This window comes from Macrobrachium rosenbergii, chromosome 47 (genome assembly GCF_040412425.1).
Source record: "Macrobrachium rosenbergii isolate ZJJX-2024 chromosome 47, ASM4041242v1, whole genome shotgun sequence".
NCBI lineage: Eukaryota > Metazoa > Arthropoda > Malacostraca > Decapoda > Palaemonidae > Macrobrachium > Macrobrachium rosenbergii.
The window spans coordinates 29,993,124-30,007,376 of record NC_089787.1 but is presented as its reverse complement, the minus strand read 5'-3'; the positions used below and the strand labels follow the sequence as shown (position 1 = coordinate 30,007,376).

Genomic DNA, 14,253 nt, shown 5'->3' with positions numbered 1-14,253 from the left:
ATATATACATATATGTTTATATGTATGTATGTATTTATGTATGTCTGTGCGTGTGTGTATATATGTGTGTATGTATGTATGTATGTTATGTGTGTATGTGTGTGTGTGTTATATACTGTATATCTTTATAGTGCTATTATGTCGTCTGTGTCTAACAAACGGTTGGTGGAATCAGGTTAGTGTTGTCGCGTTCCCATTTCTTTTTCATTTCTGCGGCAAATTTCATATTTGTCTGCGACAGGTAATGAAGAAATGCAGCGGTGCGCGACGTTGCGGAAGACATTATATATACAAAGTACGTGATCTTTGCGTATGAGAGAGAGAGAGAGAGAGAGAGAGAGAGAGAGAGAGAGAGAGAGAGCAGAAGCTTACAAAAGAAAGAGAGAGAGAGACAAGAGAGAGAGAGAGAGGGGGACTTAGAAGGCTGAAGAGAAAGAGAGAGAGAGAGGAGACTTGGAAAGCTGATAAAGAGAGGGAGAGAGAGAGAGAGTTGGGGGGGACTAAGAAAGCTGTGTGTGTGAGAGAGAGAGAGAGAGAGAGAGAGAGAGAGAGAGAGAGAGAGAGAGAAATTTCTCGAGGACCACCGCAGAATCGTTCGTGTGAAATAGTCGATTTTCTCTCTCACTTATCTTTTTTCATCACGTCCTACCAACCAGTCCCGAATGGGCCCCATGGCCGTCAACAGCAAAGTAAATATTACCTGGAAATAGCTTTCGTTTCCCAGGCTGGCGATTTCTTGGGGGCAATTCCAACCTTTGTGGCAGCGATTGCCGTAGCTCCTCTCTCGGATTTATAGTTCAAGCTTCGGTTCTTTTCTGAGGCGATTGAGTGGCGGAAATCGTCTGTCCTAAATGAAGCAGTTTAGAGGTACATGTGACCCACATGATGTGTCACGTGTGATAATGTTTGCTAATGTACTGGTCAGTGTTAGATGTTAACTGTTCTGTTGGTATCCTAATGAATGTTAGATAACTGTTCTGTTTGTATCCTAATGAATGTTAGATGTTAACTGTTCTGTTAATATCCTAGTGAATGTTAGATGTTAACTGTTCTGTTGATACACTAATGAATGTCAGATGTTAACAGTTCTGTTGATATCCTAATGAATGTTAGATGTTAACTGTTCTGTTGATACCCTAATGAACGTTATATGTTAACTGTTCTGTTAATATCCTTATGAATGTTAGACGTTAACTGTTCTGTTGATGTTCTAATGAATGTCAGATGTTAACAGTTCTGTTGATTTCCTAATGAATATCAGATGTTAACAGTTCTTTTAATATCCTTATGAATGTTAGATGTTAACTGGTCTGTTGAAATTCTAATGAATGCCAGATGTTAACAGCTCTGTTGATATCCTGATGAATGTTAGATGTTAACTGCTCAGTTGATGTCCTAATGAGTGTTAGATGTTAACTGTTCTGTTGATATCATAATGAATGTTAGATGTTAACTGCTCTGTTGATATCCTAATGAATGTTAGATGTTAATTGCTATGTTGATGTCCTAATGAATGTTAGATGTTAACTGTTCTGTTGGTATCCTAATGAATGTTAGACGTTAACTATTCTGATGACATCCTAATGAATGTTAGATATTAACTATTTCATATATGTATAGTTAGAAGATAGATCTTGCACCAAGTCGATTACAGTTGTTCATGATATAGTTTTTCATCCGCAGTCTATAAAAAATATTAATTTAAATTCCATGTATATTTATGTACCATACTTGGCGAGCAGTCAGAAAGCAACAATGGTAAATATACTTTTGGTTTCCTACAGGCGAACCCTGGACGTAGCAGACGGAACTGCAGCCAACTGCACTCGTCGCGTCAGACGTGACACCTGATGACAGTTGTCTGTGAGGCAGGTTGGTTGGTTTGTTTGTCTATATGTTTTCTATTGTAGCCCCTTTCTTGTTCGTGTCCGGGAAGTTTCGTTTTCACTTTGTGGCTGTGGATTTTACGCGAAGAGGTTCAGTTATTGGGTCCGGAATACTACTGCAGTTTTAAAAATTGAATGTGTACGGGTTTACCACGGACATGCATTCATATTTGACATGCACTACATATGAGCTTTTCAGTCGAGAAACATGCCAAGTGCCATTTTTAAAATATAATAAATTAAAATACACTTTGAACGAGGATGGCGCTTGGCATGTTTCTCGACTGATAGCCTCATATACACATTTTTAAAGGTCGGCGTATATTGCACTATTCCTTCTTTAACAGCAGTCAATCATATTTTCCTAATAAATTATTATAGCATACACACACATACATATATATATGTATATTATATATATAATATATATGTGTATATATATATATATAATGTATATATATAATATAAATTTACAAGCAAAGCAGAATCAGAATAAGGTAGCACACTTATAGGTATAGTAGATGACGCACAGATCTTAATAATGCTACGAATCAAAACTCATACAGCTACACCTATTGGGTCCTAGCGCTTGACCTCAGGCCTGGACCTAGTATATTTTAATCAAATCCTACGGGCCAGCCCTATGAGAGCTGAAAGTCAGCTCAGTGGTCTGGTTAAACTACTTTAATATTAATACATACACCTACACTATCAAATGCGGACGCATTGCGCTATCCGATATTACAACAAGCTTTCATTTTAACCTAAAATTTTGCTGGACGACTTTACAGCACGCTTTTATTTTAACCTAACAAATTGCTGGAAATACATATATACATACACACAAACATGACACCCAGTCTTCCACAACGTACTGTAGCACTGTCCATCATCCTCCCTAGCACCGGCAAGCTGCTGTTATCGTAACCTAATAAGTTATTCTGACTGACGGCTGGCGAATCGTGATGAATAATCACCAGAACTTCTGACGGTTTGCAAGATGTTCGTCGTCGTAATTACAACGCCATTTGGCCCCCTTCGTCTTGCAACGCGGTCGCATATGTCGGGTGTTGGCCGATGCTTTCGTTTCCTCGGTCCTGCGGCTCTCGGGTCTCGTTGTGACCTACTGTTGCTCCTCCAAAGGGACCCATGTAGAGTGATTCTGTGTAACGATTGTTTTACAAGGATGGACGTTAGCTATAAGATTAGCACTAAAGTCTTTGATATTTTTTTATGAGTAATTTTTTCGGTATTTCTTCTTTTTCCATCAGGCTGAGAAAAAGAATGATTCGAAGATTATATATATATATATATATATATATATATATATATATATATATATATATATATATATATATATATATATATATATATATATATATATACATATATATATGTATATATATATATATATATATATATATATATATATATATAATATATATATATATGTGTGTGTGTGTGTGTGTGTGTGTGTGTGTGTGTGTGTGTGTCTGTGTCTGTGTACGTGTCTTTGTGTCTGTAGATATTTGGTAGAAGCAGTAACACAGCAAGTAATCCTACCCAATTTCAGGGCAAATAGATATGAGGTAATCCTTCAGGACTTTGGAAATCCGCTTAGGAGGAGAGAAGATGTATGGATGAACGGAATTCCGAACGTTCTCAAAAGAACTAAATTAAAAATTAAGTTAATAGAAAAAAGTTAATCCCACTCGGTTACTGGGAAGTCGAACGAGAGAGTAACAGGTGACACTGTTATTAAAGGAGGTTATAAAAGTTGGGTAGAATTTAAAAAAAACTTAAAAACTTAATTATGAAATTGCGGTAGAAAATAAGTAAAATTTGCGCAGAAGTTTTCTGTATGGCGTATAATGCTGTATGAAACGCTCAGCCACGGCCCGGTGATGGCCTGTGTTGTTGGCACCTATAGCGGTGCCAGACGCACGATCATGGCTAACTTTAACCTTAAATAAAATAGAAAATACTGAGGCTAGAGGGCTGCAATTTGGTATGTTTGATGACTGGAGGGTGGATGATCAACATACCAATTTGCAGCCCTCTAGCCTCAGTAGTTTGTAAGATCTGAGGGCGGACAAACAAATAGCCATCTCAACAGTTTTATTTTACAGAAAACTAAACATTAATCTCGAATAAATGCAATATTTTTTTTTTAAAGACAGAGATTAAAGCAATATTATTTCCAGGATTTGAAAACGAAAGAGTAAAAGTACATCAGAATGGAAAAGGGTACTTGTTTTGGAATTTGTTCTTATCTTCTGTTTTCCCTGATATCTGTAACTCCGATTCTTTGAAGCAGAGTCTTTGTCCTGTCAGGGTTATAACCATTTCTCCTCTATTCCTTTTTTTATTTTTTATTTCTTTGGGGCTTGATTTAGACAAGAACATAGGTTACCTGTCCGTCGGCCCCCCTTTTTTTTTATTTTTACGAAAGAAAAAATCTGACATCCCTTGAGATCAATAAAAAAGAGAAAAGGAAATAATATTTTTATATTCCACTTTCGTGTTGAAATGAATCTTGCTCACATGATTCACAGATAATGAATATTTCGTAACTGTTGGTCAGGGAGGAACAAAAATATTTGCAAACTAGATAAGAGAGAGAGAGAGAGAGAGAGAGAGAGAGAGAGAGAGAGAGAGAGAGAGAGAGAGAGAGAGAGAGAGAGAGAGAAAATTACATTCTACAATGAAGAGAATGCATGGAAATTATTCAAAACGAACATGAACGTATTCAAAAGAGCCTTCTGTTAATCAGTATTCATGAGTTCACAAATGGCAGTCAAACTAAAAATATCACGTTGATGGTTATCGAATGTGTGGTGTCATTGTACATTTTTAAACGGAGATTTCAAACGTCATTTACCTGAGCAGGGCAATGCATAAGGATTCGCTTGTCTTTTAGTTAATGCGATGCGGCTTTACAACAGTTCGGTAAAATAGAGTACTTTCTAATCTACTGTATATGTATATAAATTGTGCATATGTATATATATATATAATGTGTTTTTTATATGTATATATATTTTACATATACAAATATATATTATATAATACATGTATATATATTTTATATATTTATATAATATATAAATATATAATATAAAATATATATATATATATATATATATATATATATATATATATATATATATATATATTATATAATATATATACAATATATATTATAGCACCTGTGTTAAGTGGAAATTCATATCAATATATATATATATATATATATATATATATATATATATATATATATATATATATATATATATATATAATATATAATATAAAATATATGTATATAAATTATATATATATATTTTTATATGTTATATAATATATAATATATATTATAGTACCTAAAGTTCTTTATCATACATCACTTAGAAATCTCCTGTGTTAAGTGGAAATTCTCAAGCCGATGCATGCATACTATTAGACCTTTCGCAGCCATTACACTGAAGTCAACGGCTTTTTATCAGCGCGACTGCAAATAACGCTGAGGTGTCAGTGTTTGATAACCATATTTTTATTCCATCTTAAAAAAAGAACAGTCTGTACAGGTTTTCTTTTCGACTGACGTCGGTGATGATTCGGAGATGTAAATTTAAATACTGATAAAGGAATGGAGATCACATTTACGGCTGCTATGATCAGGGGTTTGGTCTGTGTGATGATGATGATGTGGGTGATGCTGATGTTTATGATGTGGGTGATGCTGATGGTGGTGTGGATTATGGTGATGCTTATGGTGTGGGTGATGCTGATGCTTATGATGTGGGAAATGATGATGGTGATGCTTGTGGATGATGCTGATGCTTATGATGTTGGTGATGCTGATGGTGGTGTGGATGATGATGGTGCTTGTAATGTGGGAGATGCTGATGGTGGTGTGGGTGATGATGATGCTTATGATGTGGGAGATGATGATGGTGGTGTGGATGGTGGTGATGGTGATGATGTGGGTGATGCTGATGATGGTGTGGGTGATGATGATGCTTATGATTTGGGAGATGATGATGTGGGTGATGATGATAATGTGAATGATGATTATGCTGTGGGAGATGATGATGATGATATGAGTGATGATTATGATGTGGGAGATAATGCTGATGATGATGTGAATGATGATTATGCTGTGGGCGATGATGATGATGATGATGATGGTGTGGGTGATGATGATGATGGTGTGGGTGATGATGATGATGTGGGTGATGATGATGATTTGGGTGATGATGATGTGGGTGATGATTATGATTTGGGTGAAGATGATGGTTTGGGTGAAGATTATGATTTGGGTGATGATGATGGTGATGATGATGATGATGTGGATGATGAAACCTGAGACTACACGTGTGATGAAGTTTACAGAAAGGCTGGTTCCGTGATGACCTAGTATTATATTTTTCTGTTATCTTGAATGCACATTAGGTGATTAATCATTTTTAGGCACTTGAGAATTTCAACTCTGGTTTATTGACAAGCCTCTGTGTGTGATTTATTGACAAGCCTCTGTTTGTGTGTCTATTATATACTGTATATATATATACTGTGTATATATATATATATATATATATATATATATATATATATATATATATATATATATATATATATATATATATATATTATACATTCTCGACAGCCAGACGTTTTTCTAAGGTCAGAGACCTCTTTCTCTCCTTGAAATCTTGGCTTCTGATGACTTGCGTCTTGTATGATTTGACGATAAGACTTACATAAATTTTGAAAGATAATCTCTGAAGATGGGGCTCTTACAAGTGTCCTAATAAAATATATTGAGTGTCGGATTTTTTTTTAATATTTAGATCGAAGACTGCATATAAAAAATGTATCGGTTTTTCTTTTTTTTTTTATTGAGATTGAAGACTTTGCTCATGAAGTGATACATGTCATGTAAGCTTTATCGATAAATTTATTCTATATTTATGCCTCTTATGGGTTATCTTTTACTGAGAGGCGTCTCAGCTCTTTCCCTCGGGGCTAGGGAAGAAGAGGGGATTTGAATGCCGGTCCCTGCGGCCTTCACATATTTTTCCTCGAGTCATAAGCATTCTTTGTTTTAAAGGTGGTGCTATTGCTTCCTTCGAGGTCAAAGCATACATTTCATTCTTAGCCTTTCTAATTTTTTTTTTTTTTTTTTTAGCGTTTTTCGCAAGAAAAATCATTACGATGTCAGTCCCGTCGGCCTTCGCATAAATTTTCTCCCCGAAACATACAACTGCACCCAATTCCAGAGGCGATTCATCGTTATCGATTCTCCGTCTGCAACTAGTTCTGTCTTAGTTACAGTAAGATATCTGAAGTTAAGAATATCTACTGTACATACAGCATTCTCTCTTTCAAGAGGCGAGGCTGTTGTTCGCTCTTTGCCAGTACCGACCATTGAAATCCTTCCTGTTGTATCTCTTTTTATTCATGACTGTTTAGGTATTTAAATTGCCCGTCCCATCGGACTCTTTAATACAAGACATGGTATATCTCCAGTGCCCTAGATCTGAATTTTTTAGTCCCTAGACCTGAGAGCCTGTCCCACTAGCGCACGTGGAAGCTTATTTCTTTGTTTTGTGTTTATGTTAAGATCCTTTACATCCTAAGCACACGGTACAGAATTGCTACTCAATTTAATGAGGAAATACATTGCCCAGGTCATATCCTGGTAGCAATTTAATGTCAGATTTATGAGAGCGTTGAAATCTGTATTTATGGGCATGTTTGTGAATGTGTACCTGCGTTTCCTTTTGTCTGCCATCTTTAAGAAAGATTATTGTTATTATTTAAAGTATAGACTTGCTTTAAAAGAAAAGAAAGAAAAAGACCCTTAACCATATGATAATAAGGATGCCTGTCGTCATCAACATAAGCACACGTGGTGTGGTATGTTACGTAAAGCATTTAACGTAAGTCACTGAATTAAAATTTCCCTTTACTACGAAGAAGAAAACTAGAACAGAATACTGTAATTTCCACGTTTCATTTACTCTTTGTCCTCCTCTATAGCATTATTGTTTGTAAGTCGACCAAAGAGATATTTGTATGGAACAAGATTATACTTTTTTTATTATTAATTTTTTTTTTTGGCGATGACGATTCTCAAATACACAAAAGTCATTCGCTTCTGATCCCTAGGGAGGCTGCATTGCACGCTTGTTGCGTCCTGTCTAAGACCCTTAGGTGAGTTGCACGATGGGCTAGTCATTAATTTTCTCTCGGGTGTCTTCTCTCGTATGTCGCTCCGGGGCTGAATTTGATGACGTGTGTGGATTTGGTTATGTTTTACTCGAAAGTTACAATTTTTTTGTTTTTAACTTTTTTTTCCCAATAGCCATTTCCGTCAGTGCTTGTTATCATGGAAGGTGATGCCAGCTTCCGTTTGTGAATTTAGTCTTGTTGAGATTTAGTTTTCTGTAAAAGAAGACTATTGTGCCGGCTTTGTCTGTCCGTCCGCACTTTATTCTGTCCGCACTTTTTTCTGTCCGCCCTCAGATCTTAAAAAAACTACTGAGGCTAGAGGGATGCAAATTGGTATGTTGATCATCCACCCTCCAATCATCAAACATACCAATTTGCAGCCCTCTAGCCTCAATAGTTGTTATTTTATTTAAGGTTAAAGTTAGCCATAATCGTGCTTCTGGCAACGATATAGGACAGGCCACCACCGGACTGGGTTAAAGTTTCATGGGCCGCGGTTCATGATACCGAGACCACCGAAAGATAGATCTATTTTCGCTGTAGTGGTTGTAGAAAAAACATTTTCACTTTTTTTCTCTTGGCATTCCCGTCAAAGGATGCTTTTGAAGGCGAAACGTTCTTTGCTTAATTCCCACTTGAATAAAGGCTTGTATTGGCACGCGTATCCCAAAATAGTGTCAGGGAATCGAGAGTTTAAAATGTCGTATTGTCTGTAAAAATACATTAAATTATGACGTCTGGTCACTATTATTATCTCAAACAAGTACAAAGGAATCGAGAAGTCAAGAGGCATTATGGCCATTAAAATTGCAAATATTAGTTATTTTTGGTCACTAAAATCAACGGTCATGATGTGTAGTGTTTTGGTTTAGTCAAGTCTGGCAGAGATAACAAGGCTTAGCAGTCCACTCCACCCTCACCCTCTCCCCCACCCGACGCCCACGCCCCTCCCAAAAGGTTCCTTCTCCTCGAAAGTTACACTCCAATCATTCCCAAATTGTCAGTCTCGGGGCCCAATTTTTTAGTAGAATTTTCATAAAATTCCAAATGTAACTATTTTTTCGTAATCCAAATAACAGACAAAACAGAAATCGAACAAAAATAAACTTTTTTTTTTTGGTAAGTAAAACAAATAATTATTATTACTATTCAGAAGTTGAAACTATTCATATGAAACAAGCCCACCAAAGGGGCCATTGACTTGAAATTCAAGCTTCCAAAGAGTATGGTGTTCATTAGGAAGAAGTAAGAGGAGATAAATGGAAATACAGAAAGAAGAGATCCCACTCACTTATTAAAAAAAAATAATAAATTAACAAATAGATAAAAATGCATTGAAATGCAAGGAGAATAGTATTAGGGTAGCAATGCATTGCACTTTCGCTTGAACTTTTGAAGTTCCAATCGCACGAAATCCTCTGGAAGGCTGTTCCACAGTCCAACGGTGTGAGGAATAAAGGACCTCTGGAAAGAAAATTCGAAAGAAAGGGAAAAGACAGGACAGACATGGATCAAGACAATGCACCGTTTACGATACCGAGCACAAAGGCAAACAGCCTAAAAATGGAATGTTTTGATCCCAGCCGGAAGCTGCGCCAGTGCCGACTTAATTTCTCACGCGTTGAGCAGTTGTTGACGGATGCTGCTTGAAGATTTTGCTTGTTGTTTTAACTTTCTCGGCTTGTGTTGTTGTTATTTTTTCTGTTGTTGTTTTTTCTGTAAAATCAGGGTAAATGTGATCAGTTCTTGTTCTGTTTTCGGGTCTTTTTCGTGACATGTTTTGGTCTTGTGCTTAAAAAATTTATGAAATATTTTGATGCTTTTTGTGTAAGGATAACTGCTGAGATTCTCAATTCTTTATTCTCCTTCGAAGTTCCCAATTATTCTCTCGCCGTTTTGCTTGCTTTTCCTAAATCTGAGTTTTCATGATGCAGTGAAAATCGTTTGCGTTAGATGAAACTATTATTTGTGCGTTTTCCGTAGGATAATTGCAAAGCTTCGGAAGTTCCGTGTTAATTTATTTTGCTGCTCTTTTGTTAATTTTCCTAAAACCAGGTTTTTCATGATGCAGCATAAATCATTCGTCTTAGATGACAATAATAATCTCTTAATTATTTAATCCCTTATTTCCTCTTGATCCTTCTACGTTATACACTTTTCAGCAACCTATTTTCCTCCATTCTTTCTACATGACCAAACCATGTCAAAATACTTATCCGTCACTTTACTTGCGTTAACCTTTTTTCACCACATCTACTTATCTCCACATTTCTTGCTCTTCCAGTAGGTCTTGCATCATCCACACTACACAAGGCGTTCATATTGCCATTTTCAACTTTTTTTTTGTCATTTAAGTTTCATTTGCTTTTGGCCGTTGTAACACTTAGACTTGGTGAAAGTGACGCACGCGCGCACACAGACACACACACACACACACACACACACACATACATATATATATATATATATATATATATATATATATATATATATATTATATATATATATATATATATATATATATATATATATATATATATATATATATATATATATATATATATATATATATGCGGAATTTGGTATACATATCGTAAACATTGTGATTAAGGTCCAGAGGATATACTCATATACATATATATATATATATATATATATATATATATATATATATATATATATATATTTATATATACATATATAAGTATACCTTAGTTTAACCTGACCACTGAGGTGTTTAACAGCTCTCCTAGGGCTGGCCCGAAGGATTAGATTTATTTTACGTGGCTAAGAACCAATTGGTTACCTAGCAACGGGACCTACAGCTTATTGTGGAATCCGAACCACATTATAGCGAGAAATGAATTTCTATCACCAGAAATAAATTCGAACTCGCGGCCAGCAGAGTGCTAGCAGAGAACGGAACCCACCCGCCCAATGAGGAATTATATATACATATATATATATATATATATATATATATATATATATATATATATATATATATATATATATATATATATATATAATACATATACATATATATCACCTAAGATTACGCCCATCTTTAAAACTGAGCATATAATACACGTATGAGACTATGAAATGCCCTCGAGAACTAAGTATGGATAAGACAACAGTCATTTGCCGGTAATAATGGCAAAGAGTATTCTTGGTCCCAAAATTAGATCCCCCTCCAGGTATATAGAATCACGGTCGCTAATTAGTTTTGATTTACCAATTACGGGAATATTCGCTTTTATCGGTGTTTGCGAACTGTGCTGAAACAAAAACAGTCTCATTATATCCCTGGCGTACTGTAGGTGTTATGACGGGTCATTAACTGACAGTGATTAGGGAACTTTTTAGTTTCCTGGTATAGTGTGTGATTCTGTGTATAAATGTATATATATATTATATAGGTTTTTGTATGTATGTGTGTATGCATGTATGTATATAGATGTGTATTTATTTACATATACTATTTTATATATATAATATATATATATATATATATATATATATATATATATATTATATATATATATATATATATATATATATATATATATATATATATATATATATATATATATATATATATATATATATATATATATATATATATATAAATATATATATATATATATAATATATATATATACATATATATATATATATATATATATATATATATATATATAATACATATATATATATATATAATATATATATATATATATATAATATATATATATATATATATATATATATATATATATATATATATATATATATATATATATATATATATATATATATATATATATATATATATATTGTGAAACAACTCAGCCGAGAGATTTTTTAAAAATTTGTCAAAAACGTATACCAGTTAACTAGAAGATATAAAATCTGTCTTTTTAAAATTCTAACTTTGGACTCAAAAAAAATAATTTTTTTTTTCAACTTTCAAAGAATTTTTCAACCGAGTTCTTTCATATGCTTTTTCAGTGTCCCCTTTTTTAGCCTTCAAAATGGGATGATTCCTGAAATAAATTAAAAATAGTAAGTTTCTGGACTGTTCGTCAGGCTTGTCCTTTCATCTCGTACGCTCTTTAGGTGCAGTGACCTGTGTATATATGTATGTATGTATTTATATATATATGTATTATATGTTATAATATATATATGTATATATATATATATATATATATATATTATTGTATATAATACATATATATATATACATATATATATATATTTACACATACATATATATATATATATATATATATATATATATATATATATATATATATATATATATAGAGAGAGAGAGAGAGAGAGAGAGAGAGAGAGAGAGAGAGAGAGAGAGAGAGAGAGACTTGCAATGGTTGAGATAAAACTTTTTTTTACATTAGAAACATTTATACATACACAGGCACACACACACACGCACATATATATATGTGTGTGTGTGTGTTTGTGTAAATTATGTATATAATCTACAAGCTATTGTTTATTTATTTTAACAAATAAGCAATAATTTCCTTCTCATGTGAACCAAGTTGTTTTACGCTAATGAACCAATCCTTTGTCGAACGAATCCATTAATATTTAGGCATAGACAAGCCTTCTTCACAGGAATTATTTTTTGAACCAATCTGCTTGACGTTAACAATGGACATGCAAATCGTAAGTTATTATTCTGAAGTATATTATGACTGTGGAAGAGTTGTAACTTTCGTATCTCTTCTGAGGAACTGTGTAGCGTCCCTTCGGCCCCTAGCTGCAACCCCTTTCATTCATTTTACTGTACCCCTGTTCATATTCTCCTTCTTCCATCTTACTTTTCACTCTCTCCTAACAGTTGTTTTACAGCGCAACTGCGAGGTTTTCCTCCTGTTGCACCTATCGAACGTTTTCACTCTCAATTTCCCTTTCAGCGCTGAATGACCTCATAGGTCCTAGCGCTTGGCATTCGGCCTCTACTTTATATTCCATGTCTACCCTGAAAGGCAAAATTTTCTTTGGTTATTTAATGTCTTCTTTTACCCATGCTTTGACCAGCATGCTGCATAAACTCCCACAGTCAATTTTTTTTTTTTTTGCAAATGTTTATCTTTATTAAAAATAAAGGAACATTAGATGACTGTATGGCATTTTAAACACTTACAGCTGTGATGTCAGATAAGAATAGGAAGACTGTGATGTCAGATAATATAGTTTTAGAAAAACTGTGATGTCAGAATAGAAAGAAAGACTGTGATGTCAGATAATATAGTTTCCGTAGAATAGAAAAACTGTGATGTCAGATAATATAGTTTCCGTAGAATAGAAAGGCTGTGATGTCAGATAATATAGTTTCCGCAGAATAGAAAGACTGTGATGCCAGACAATCTCTTACATTAGTTATTCAGGTTAACCAGAAGACTTCCCCACAATTTTAGCCTCACATTTTGGCGTTTCTTCCTCCACTTTGGAATCGGTGTCCCCGAGTACATTCTGCTGGAAGTCTTCTGCTTTATCCTATCCCAGCCAGGCCGAGCTCAGTGTTTTATGTGTCATGGGAGCACACGGGGTGAAGTGACATAAATAGGTACGTGAAAACATGCACAGTGATGTTATAGGCAAAGTTCCAATACATGCGAAGTATGGATATCCGGGAATCAGCCTTTAGGCCAGCTTATTAATATTTTTTAGGAAACCAAATTTTTTTTTTTAGAGTTTTAAATGTTGAACAGAAAATTTTTTAATACTGAGTAGGAAACTGGATCTGAAATTCTTACATTTTTTCTCTTGTTCTTTATTATTGTCGCCTTCTTAGACTTAGAGGATGATCTATTGCTTCGAGTTTAGGCAACCCCGAACCTCCCTTCCCATTTTCTTTTATTTATCCATTCATGGAAAATTGCTTTTACGTTTCCATGCATTTACCCCGTAGGGGAGATAGTGCCGCCAGTGCACCAGGTGTAGTGCACTGTAGGCATTACTTAAGTTGCCTTTGCAGCGTCCTTCGAACCTTAGCTGCAACCTCTGTCACTCATTTCACTATACCCCCGTTCATATTCATTCTTCCATCTGACTTTCCACCCTCTCCAACAGCTGTTTCTTAGTGCAATTTCCA

The 14,253-nt window shown here is 34.5% G+C and overlaps 1 long non-coding RNA gene across 1 annotated transcript in view; it reads left to right on the top strand.

The window, feature by feature from the left end:
• The window catches only part of LOC136830712 (uncharacterized), a 299,809-nt gene that overhangs the window by 93,197 nt on the left and 192,359 nt on the right, over nucleotides 1-14,253 (top strand). The window contains exon 3 of the long non-coding RNA XR_010850724.1: nucleotides 1,785-1,872. This is a non-coding gene — a long non-coding RNA (uncharacterized lncRNA). The remainder of the gene's footprint in view (nucleotides 1-1,784; nucleotides 1,873-14,253) is intronic.